An 11,173-nucleotide genomic window follows, 5' to 3' on the forward strand; every position below is an offset into this window, starting at 1 on the left:
ACACATCAAAACAGAGGACGATCGCGTCGAGTCTCTCAGCTACAAAGGGCCGACAAACCTCTAGATGAGCCCGTTACGGTTGCGGAACTATACGCAGTGGCACATGCAGGACATCAGACGAAACGCAGCACCCGGAGGGGACGGCATCACCAACGCAATGCTGCGCAACCTCAGCAATGAGCAACTCGGACGACTAGTCGACTACTTCAACAAGGGCATATGAGAAACTGGTACCATTCCACAGCAGTGGAAGGAAGCCACCATAGTCCTAATCAGTAAACCGGGAAAACAGAAAACTATTCAGAACTTAAGACCAATCTCACTTACGTCATGTCTCGGGAAGCTGTTTGAAAAAGTGATACTCACCAGTTTAACCGATTATATCGAAAGTCACAACCTACTATCGGTGTAGATGTACGGTTTCCGCAAACATCTCTCAACACAGAATGTTGTCCTTAGGCTGAGAGACTAAGTAATAAACAACGTGGCAACTGGAGAAGAAAACATAGTAGTGGCATTGGACCTAAAGAGCGCATTCGACACTATGTCCCATAAGCTCATCATGGAGGAACTAGAAGAAATGGGATGCGGAAAGAGAATTTTTGATTACATCAAATCCTTCTTAACTGGTAGGACTGCCACTATAGGTTTAGAACATGTACGACCACCCAAGCTCAACCTCCCCACAGGGAGCTATACTCTCACAATTATTGTTTAGCATTGGCATGAACAATTTGGCAAGAAGGTCGCATAAAATTCAAGATCTCAAATTCGCGCTCTATGCGGATGATATCACGTTTTGGATGCACAAAGGATCGTTAGGCCACAAAGAAAGCACCCTACAAGAAGCCATCAACTCCGTCCAACACTTCGTGGAAGAACGCGGCATGGCCTGTGCACCAGAAAAGTCCGAATGGATCAGAGTCCATGGACAAAACTACCGTAACAGGCCAGACCTACACCTCCAACTAGAGAACCGCATGCTTTCAGAAAAGACCAAGGTTCGTGTCTTGGACCTCCGGATCCAAAGCAACAGGCGAGCGGATCACACTATAGCGACCCTGAAAGCGACAACGAAGCAAATAGCAAGACTAATAAGAAGAATCACAAAGAAAGGGAGAGGCTTATACGAAAGCGAAACGATACGCCTTGTTCAAGCTTTTGTCATCAGCCGGATAACATATACTCTACCCTATCAAAACTTAAATCGCACAGAAATCAAGATGGTGGACCAGATCATACAATGCGCGTACAAGGTGGTGCTAGGATTACCGGTGAACACAGGAAATGAAATACTACACGACACAGGAGTTTACAACACCTTTGAAGAGCTCGAGGCAGCGGTTATGATAAATCACACAGAGCGCCTGTGTCTCACACAAGCCGGACAACAACTACTGGCTGAACTAAGATATTCGGTGAAACGGCAATATTGCAGTGACCAAATCCACCAGATACCAGGCCACATCAGGAAGCTAATACAAGCCACACTGATACCAAAGAACATGAATCCCGAATACCACAAAGGCCGAAGACAAGCCCGAGCCAAGCCACTTATCAAAAGCTTTGGGAATAATCAAGTGCAATACACGGACGCCACTCGGACTGCTAGAGAACACGTCATAGTAATAGTTCGCAACACGCAGCGGAAAAGAGCCGAAATAACGGCCTGAATGAACACAACATGCACAGCCACTGCCGAAGCTTCAGCAATCGCGATGGTAATCAAACACAGCGACATCGCCGGGCATTCGGCACTGGTTACATGCGACTCTCAAGCAGCATGCAGAATGTACATACAAGGCAGATTGCCACGAATCGCGCTGAGAATCTCAGACGACGCACTCCAAGAAGAACATGCAATCATATGGTGTCCAGGACACGAGGGCATCCCAGGCAATGAGAGAGCACACACCCTAGCTCGAGAACTCACAAACCGAGGGGGGAACCACAGCCCTTTCCGAAATAGTCCACTTACAGACCAAGACACCCTCGAACACCAACGTCGCATGAGAGAGCGTCTTGCCCCTCCACGTAGGCAACTGGGGCTACAAGAAGCCCGCGCATACAGTATACAAACACACACCTATGCCCACTTGGGAAGAGCACACCACATAAATCCCACATTACATGCCGGCGCTTGTCCATGGTGCGGTGCGTGGCCGTCGCTGCCACATGTGACGTGGGAATGTGCAAAAAGACCACAAGAAGCGAACTCGCCTGAGATGCTTACCTACAATAGGGAGCCGTGGGAGATCCTCCTTGCCCGGCCGGGGCTGGGGGCCCAAAGGGGGCCTCTTGGACCAGGCGAAGAGAGTGGCCAGGATCACTGGTGTCCTGGAATAGGGACCCACCCAACCGCTTCCCTCCCACCCTACGCTTTTCCTTATTCCCCTCTTCCCTCTAAATAATCAATAAAGTTTTTCCTCCTCCTCCTCCTTAATAATAGGCTGGTTATGGCTTAAATCCCTTTGGCAGGAACGAGGTGAGACGGGTGCTGACGTCAACCGTGTCACCTTTCTCTTTTGTGGCGGGAGGAGTCAAAGCTGCATGCCACCGGTCTCGACGGCAAGGGCGCAGCAGTTCTGTGGAATTTTGAAGGCTGTCAGTGGATCCGTGGTGGTGCTCTGTGCCCTCGGCCTCCTCAGTTCGACCCACGGAAAAAGGTCGGCAGTTTCTTCGAACTTTGAAGGTTGTCAGTAGATGTTTCAAGCCCAGTACAAGGGTAACCACTTCAGAAAAACGAGGGGGGAGGGAGGAGCGCCCGCTGCCTCGATGATAGGTACGCAGAGAGACACAACACTAGTGGCCCAAGCTATTAAAAAACTTTGCATACTTGGTCCGTATAAATGGCGTGACGACAACAGCATGATGAAAGTCGGATGACGAAGCTGGGAAAAAGGAAGTTATAGGGTTTTACGTGCCGAAACCACGATCTGGTTATGAGGCACGCCGCAGATTTTGACCACCTGGGGTTCTTTAACACACACGGGTGTTTTCGCATTTTGCCCCCATCGAAATGCGGCCGCCGTGGCCAGGATTCGATCCCGCAAGCTCGTGCTCGACGAAGCTGGAATGACGATGAAATTACCATGACAGCATCATTATAAAGTCAGCCCACGAATGCATGACGACTGTGTGACTACAATGGCGTGCCGACGACAACACGACGGCGATGAAACTACAAAAACGGCATCCCGCGTAAGAGGCTTGATAACTAATACATCAGAAGATTCAGATGAAGCCGGAATGATAACAATTAATGACTACGATGGTACCATCTTTACGACCACATACTAAGTGACCCAAGCCGGTAGACAACTTCGCTCATTTGGGTTGTCGCAAGATTACAGATAGATATATGCCCAGGAAGCACAAGTTGGTTACTAGCTAGCTTGACACATCTTCAGCACGCTAGAAGCAGCTAGCGTTGTGTCAAGTTATACTTTAAACGTCTTCAAGATGGATGGCTAGCACTTGATGTCTCTAAGACATACGTTTCTAGCCATTTTGATGGCAATTACTTTGAAAAAAATGTATCCAGGGTATCCAGGGCAACCTCAATGAATTGGAGGGGAAGGGAGAGGGAAGGAGGCGCCATAACGTAGAGTAAATGACGGGCGGCGACACGATAAATGTTGCAAGCTCGGAAACTGCCGGCACGCTGCGAAGAAAGGGAGGGGATAATTGCGTTGATAGGGCATATTAAACGCCTTGTAGCCTAATGCAGCATCTATCCGACCTCCACAAATGGAGCGCGCGGAACTGATACTTCATATATTTCCTACGCACGCGCACGTCCGCCGGTTGAAATCTGGCGCCACACTGTTGCGATTTGCAGCCCGAAAAGGTACATAAAGGCCAGTTAAGATAAAATATATTCTGTTTAAAAAATAGCTTTGCATTAAATTTGTTTTCAAGTGAAAATATATAAGCATGAGAAAAGATTGAGTATCTTATACAAGCGAAGCGCATCTAGCGCAGCAGGCGCCACATGCACCGGTAGCGCTTCCTTGATTTTTTTCTCTCTTTATTGCAGATTTTGAAACTTTCGGAGAATTTGGCGGCGGTTGCTGAGTGGAAAACTTCGTATCGTGTTTGCAAGAATGGCAACAAGACCACTTTATTTCGGCTCGGAAAGATATTTTATGACATGATTGAAGGGTTCCTACTTTGCTGGAAATTGTGTTGCACGATTTGAACGGCCTGAACGTCAGTTAACGTTCCAGATTCTCGGGTTCATGCAGTTATAGGCGCAGGCTGTTTCAAGTGGCAAATTTTTTTAGGCTTGTTAGCAGCATTTAATTTCTTTGCAACTTGAATATGGTATTGGCTTTGAGGCTACGACGGGAGCTGTGTAATTCAGTTACCGACTTGATATGTGGAGGTCGATCCCCAGCCCAGATGTTCCACAGTTGTGATCACATTATTCGTGGCTATGCACTGTAGTAAAACATGATAGCGTAATTAACACTCGGAAGTGCTACTACAGGCTAAATCGAAGCGAAACCACAAGCACTTGGCATGAAAGTCGCCTCGACACCATTCACTGACCGTACAAATTGGGAGAAAAGCTGATAATCGCCCCACATTTAGCTCATGAAAATGCCTCCACTCCCGTAGAAAAATTACTGTTGATTTACCATTGATTTGTTGAAACAACGGGCTTTCAACAAAATTTCAATAGTAACTGCGTTCGCTCAAAACTTGCACGACGATGTTAGCATTGAACGCTTCTCAATAAATAATTTATTGTGTAATTTTTCTTGACTTTTGTTTTTTTTTTATTGCGTAGCAGTTGAGTCCAGCATATAATAATTAGGACTCGTATATGAAGGCATTCCAAATTTTTAATGCGAAGCATTGTTTGCCTCATTCTTGTCACTTTGTGGCAGGTAGGTAGGTTCTTGTTTCGCCTCGCTTTCATAAAAAGAAAATGATGTCTGACCATGGTGGCATCGAACGTCGAGCCCAGTGCTCTAACCATTAGGCCGCGAGCCCACGCATATCCCTCTCGTTCGAAAACGAGTAAGCTCTGAAATGCTTGGCGCGTGCGCGGCGTGACACTTCCTCGTCCTCGTCCTCGCGATTTGAAGCACCACGAAACACTATCTCCGGGACCGCCCCACTTTCGTAGCCGTTTGCACTACGGAGAAACTGCGACGTTGGACCAGCTTCATGATCGCCCAAGTTCATAATGCTTTGACATTTCTTCACCGGTGTACACATGCCATCGTCGTTTCAACATACACCAGGTGACATAGCCAGGGGTACCATCCAAAATGAGCACGTTTCGGGGAGCAGAAGAATGCAAAATTCACTTGCAAACACGGCGACTGTGCGCATGTGGAGTTCCCCGAAAGTAGACACGGCGGCAGCGCACCTGGTGGTAGGCGCGGACACGTGACGACGCCTGACGACGCTACCTTTGGGCATCGTATCCGCTGTGGGAACTGTGGGATGCAAGCGCGCAGAGGCTGCAAACATACACGTGAGATGTTATCGAATTTCCTGTGCCGCACCCTCTGCCTGGAAAGCAAATATACTTCTTTTATACAAAGGCCGTGGTACTAGAGATCAACCAACGAACGCGTCTTGAGATCGCAGCGCGCAGCCCGCTATGACCATCCAGTTGAAAAAGCTTCGGATTCAGTAATAGCCGCAACAGTATCACAGCTAATCACTCTATGAGCGGCTGCTCCTGACTCTCGTCTTACAAGAAGCACGCGATAAAATCCTTGTTATTTAAGCCTCGACGGGCGGGTATATTCGCCCAATCCCCGAATAACTCGCCGGACCTTCGAATAAAATTATTATTATTCGCCGAACTGTCTTCTCCCAAGCCTGAGCAGCTCTCGTATGTTCAGTGAAATTAAAGAAGGCCAGAGGGAAATGAAAGAAATACCGGTAACGAACTCACATTATAGCTCACTTGTCACCTCGTCATCTGTAATGGCGCTGCAAACTATATCAAAAGCGTGATTTTTTTGTAAAAATGAAGTAATTAATAATAATTCCTACACCTAGATAGCGCTATAAACGTTAACTTAGTGCTCGGTTGTGTGTGCGCACGCGTTGATGACTGTTCTGAGCAGAATTTTTGCAACCGTACGCATAGTGTACCTCTAGTTCCGTAGTGGCATTTTTCGGTCGTAGTACTTATTGTTTACGCTACAAATTAGGTTGTGCTTAAAGACATAAATTTTAGTAGGAGAAAAATTATCAGTAACTAATTAGACATTCTTCAGCACGATTATGTTGTGTTGGAAAGGTTTTTATAACTCAATACAAGCTGTGAACGGCTTTCAGACACAGTTACTCGGTTATAGTTGTGCGGTGGTTCACGTCTCGCACTTTTTGACGAAAATATTTCTGTTTTCTTTTCGGACATCATGACGCACGTTTCCGCGAAATGCTTCAACGACGATAAGTCGGAGAAACTGAAGAAGGTATCGTGAAAACACGATACCTCAACTGCTTCATCTGTTGAAGTCGTTGGCTGACGCAGCTATACTGGTCTTCGATTGACGTGCGAGCCTGCCGGTATTGATGAGTTGCGCGACAGATTTCATGATGTCTATTGGAGGGAAGGCACCCGGGACCAGCCGCAGCCGAACTTCTGCGCATATGTAAGCAATCTCGTTTTCTTGAGCACGTAGCCTCTTTCGGTATTTTGACTTTGACGAGCGTGAGATGTTAAGCACACCATTCACTTTCTTCAGGCAAACCACATGCCCCGGAGTGAAAGCGCGCGCAACTAACGCTTGCTGCCGCCGCTACTTCGACTGAAACAATGGTAGGCGAAGAAGCAGCGGCGCCCCACGTGCGTAAAATTGCATTGCTTCATTTGTTCCTGTCTAATAACTTTACCTTAGCTAACCTTAATTTGTATGAGAGAACACACTTGGAACATAAGTATCAGCATCTCTGCACAGTTAAAATTTGTACAATGGCCACGCCGTCTTTCATAGGGGCTCCCGTGGGGCGCCTAAGCTCTTACCTAGTTCCGATATGTGAGAGGCGCGCTGTCTTTCAAGGTGTTTAGGCAGGCATTAAAACCTTAAGCGAACCATGATAAATAATTTTTCAGCATGTGTGCATCCGTGCTACGCTTGAACCACACTCATACCGGAAGGCAGTGCTGCACTTCATATTTACTCATTTCGTAACTATACACGACGGCCGCCATAGCAGTTTGCTCCTGTTGGTAGCGCTCCGTCTTTCCGGTATGCTCACGCACTTGCGATATTAAAAAGCTTTACTATGACTGCCGCGTTATTAATTTTTGTTGTGCGGGGAAGCTGACAAGCGGGTTTCAGTTTCTTTGTGTTAAGTGGCCTCCAACTCGTGTCGGGCATCGAGCCGCATAAATGACACATGGAATCACTTCACACTCCTACCTTCGGATCACACTGTGCCACATAAGTGATTCTATGTGGATTGAGAGAGAGAGAGAGAAACGAAGAGGGAAAGATAGGGAAGTTGTCCAAGGACGTGCCCGGTTGGCTCCCCTACACTTGGGGAAGGGGAATAGAGAATGATTTTGTGAAATGTTATGCATGGCATGCTGCATTGATAATGTGGGCCAATGAGGGACAGGAGCTTGTTCTAAAGGTCCTTAAAAATAGCCTTTCATGCTTGCGCAGTCGGGGTAACAGCACCACTCCATTATGTTGGTGTTACTTTCAGCCACAAGTAGATTGCTATATGTAACACGGTTCGCCGCTATCTGCCACACGCTCGCATTTTGCACCTTCGAAGGCTCAGGACGGTCACGTGAGCTGCACTTTCAAGCCATGCTTGACACAATATCTGAGACTCTCATTTTAGTGGAATACGAGTTGAATTTTGTACTAAATGCCGGCTTGAACGAATTTTTCGGGCGATTTACATGCGTACCTTGTATATTGCGCAATGACTGTCGTTTCCATATTTTACGTCTAATAGAAGGCACCATGTACTTGCTCGAAGAGACTCAAAGAGCTCAAAGAAGAAAAAGAAATTCTCAAGGCTAATTCGAATGTGCTTCGCTGACTCAAGGAAAGTAAATTTTGCTCAGTAATCCACAACGTTTCTAATCCAAGGCATGGAGATAGGTATTAGTTTTTCTTCCATTCTGTTTTAGATCTTTCATGCATGGCTGGCCTTGAAGTATACTGCTTCTTGATAGAGGCAATAAAATGGGAGAAAGGCCTCGTTAACGCATACCAGTTAAAATGTATGAATAGTTAAAACGTGATTGCGACGGATATTGCGCACCCGGTTTCCATAGAGCCTGATGTATTGGCAGATTGCTTAATCGATACTGGCACCTGTCGCAATATTCCAGTAGCTATATGGCAATGCGCTGCCAAGCTTGAAGTCGTGGGTTGATCACTGCTGTGGCCGCCGCATTCTAGAGGGGGAAATGCAAAAACGCTCTTGCATTACGCATTGTGTGCGCGTGAAAAATTTTCAGGAAGTCAAAATTAACACGGAGTCCCGACCACGACCTCCCTCATAATAAGATCGTGGTTTTGGCACGTAGGACACCAGAATACCTTTTTTTTATCTGTAGTGGGTCATGGTATACAATACGATTACTGTAATCGCATTTTGTGCCGTAGTGCTTAGGCACGCCTCGATTTGTGTTGCAGCTAACGACGCGATGCGCCGCAAAATATATCTCGCCTTTTCGGGATATGCGGGCAACGGTCAGCCGATGTGTCGTGCTGCCGCGCGGTGGTGGTGGTGGTGAAAAACGTTTATTGATGAGAAGGCCAAAAGTACGAGGGAAATTTATTTACAGAAAGGCAGAAAGGTCGACCAAAAGTAAAAAGAAAATTAAAATGCAGCGTCGTGGGCGGCCTTCAGGCTGCCGGTTGTGGCGCCCAGGCCATGCCTAGTCGCGACGTCCTCCGCCCAGTTCACCAGCCGGAGTTGGATATCCGGCTCGGTGCTGGACAAAGCAGCCTCCCACCGCTGTGGACTGGTTAGGTGCCAAGAGCCAGGGGCAAGTGTGCCGCGCAAGAGAATTAAGACGTGAGTGTAATCGGTGCGGGAGCCGTCACATAAGCGGCAGGCCGGCGAGTGCGTCCCGGGGTGGAGGAGGGCAAGACGCGCGGTGACTGTACACGGATACACATCGCAAATGAACGAAGGCGTGGTGGTGACGTCGCAAAAGAACACAGCCGCAGACGGGCTCGCCTTATCGCCTTATCGCCTATCACTGCCATAACTACCTCAGTAAGCGTCTGGCGTGTTGCGGTTGAAGGCGTACTGTACACTTTTAATATATGCGATGACCGAAGCACGCCACCGTTCTCTGCTGCTTGTTTGAGCTGGTCCGAATGTGCATCGCTTGCAGAAGCGAAAGGACCGCCAACATTGTCGCGGCTGGCGCCTGAAGCTAAGCGCCGCATTCGAGCACCGTTTGCGCGAGGAGAAAGGACACTGCGCATACGCTACTGCTCAATGCGTGCAAAGGCGTGTACGCGACGCGCTCCACACAAATCGCGCGGGATGATCGGAGGCGTGCGGGAGCGGATACTAATAAGCTTCAAAGAAACGGTACAGGTTCTCACTCGCACAGGCACGCTCACGCGCGCATCGATCGCTCTCAGCGTATCTTTAGGTCATTCCTGCTGCTGGACTTCTACCCAAAGATTCGATATCTCCTTGGTAATCGGTGGTGCACTGTAGCGTGGTCTTTGGTTCCGCGAGACAGCCGAGAATATTTTTTCACCGCTGTGAAACAAACATCGTGCTGCGTAGAAACAGCCACGTGCGACAAAAGAAATGGAAAAGCCATGTCATGTGGAATAAACGTGCCTCAAAAACGAAACCTTACAAGATTTGTCCTATAAGTGATACTAGCTAACGAGAAATACTTTTAAAAATTGCAACTCTTTTCCAATAAGGGCAATAAATAACTTGCTTATGCATTTGTTTCGTTGGTGATCAATAAATAATGCTTCCGTAATTCCTCTGGCATTCTGGTATTTGTGATAAAGCAAAATGTTTTTCTCTGCCTGTAAAGGGCAGAAAAAAACGATTGTTTCAACACAAAGCCAGAACGCAAGAGGAATTATGGAAGCATTATTTATTTATCACGAAGAAGGCAAATGCATAAGCAAGATTTCTGTGACCCTTAGTGGGAAACAGTTGCTGCAGCATTTCTCGTTAAGTATTATCGCTTATAGGACAAATCTTTGTTTTGATGTGTTTCTCGTTCGTTTTTGACACAGATGTTGATTCTACAGGACATGCCTTTCGTTCCTTTTTTTCTTGTCGTACCTGTCTGTTCTTGCCGCGCATGCACGGCTTTTTCTTTGTGAAGTTGGCCAGTGTGTTTAAAATTTTTGTCTTCACGAATAAACAGCGTTCGTGAATAAGTCAGCGTTCGTGTGTGTTCCTATCTTAATTCATCCTTCTCGTCTCTGTTTGGGTAGCTTGTCAAACATGTATGTACACCAAAGTGCCGAAGTGTCCATAGAATTGTTTATTCTGCATTGTTTATTTCTGCAAGAACGCTACAAGGTCTGATCTTCTGTTTGTTTTTAAGATTGATGTACATTTTTCTAGTTCAACTTTAATGAGTCCCCTGAGGCAGCCAATAAGAGTGATGGTAACTTTATGGTGTCGAAGATTTATCAATGTCCTCCATTCAAGGTATCACATGTCACATACCTGTTTGTAGGTATGAAAGCATTCATAGTTTTTAAACACAAAAAGCTCTACTTTTCGGTTCTCATGACGCTGCTTTGTACTGTGCTGCATTCTCCAGGCTCATCTTTATGCCGTAAGTGCATGTGTTCTTTTTGTATATATTAGAGAAAAAAATTGTCGTGAGCTTAAATATGCGCGTACATCACTTTCGTTCTAATTTTTTTCAACATGGGTGCTGTAGCTCCCTCCATCTTTCGGTTACTGCTTTGTCCCAGTTTTTATTCAACTTTTACGTATGTTATGGTGCGAATTTCTGGTGGCATTTTATTTATATTGTACCAGCGCAAGTTAGGTAAATTGTGTTTTGTTATACGTATTTATTTGGCATTTTTCACTATGTCACCATTCACGGTGCCCAGTCATTGGAACCTTTTCTCATACTTCTTAATGACTATTTCTGGGCTACTTGATGCTGCAAGTGCAGGTGACCATTTATTTGGCTGTTGGGAATTGTGTTAGCTGTGTG

This window comes from Dermacentor andersoni, chromosome 2, assembly GCF_023375885.2.
Source record: "Dermacentor andersoni chromosome 2, qqDerAnde1_hic_scaffold, whole genome shotgun sequence".
Taxonomy (NCBI): Eukaryota; Metazoa; Arthropoda; class Arachnida; order Ixodida; family Ixodidae; genus Dermacentor; species Dermacentor andersoni.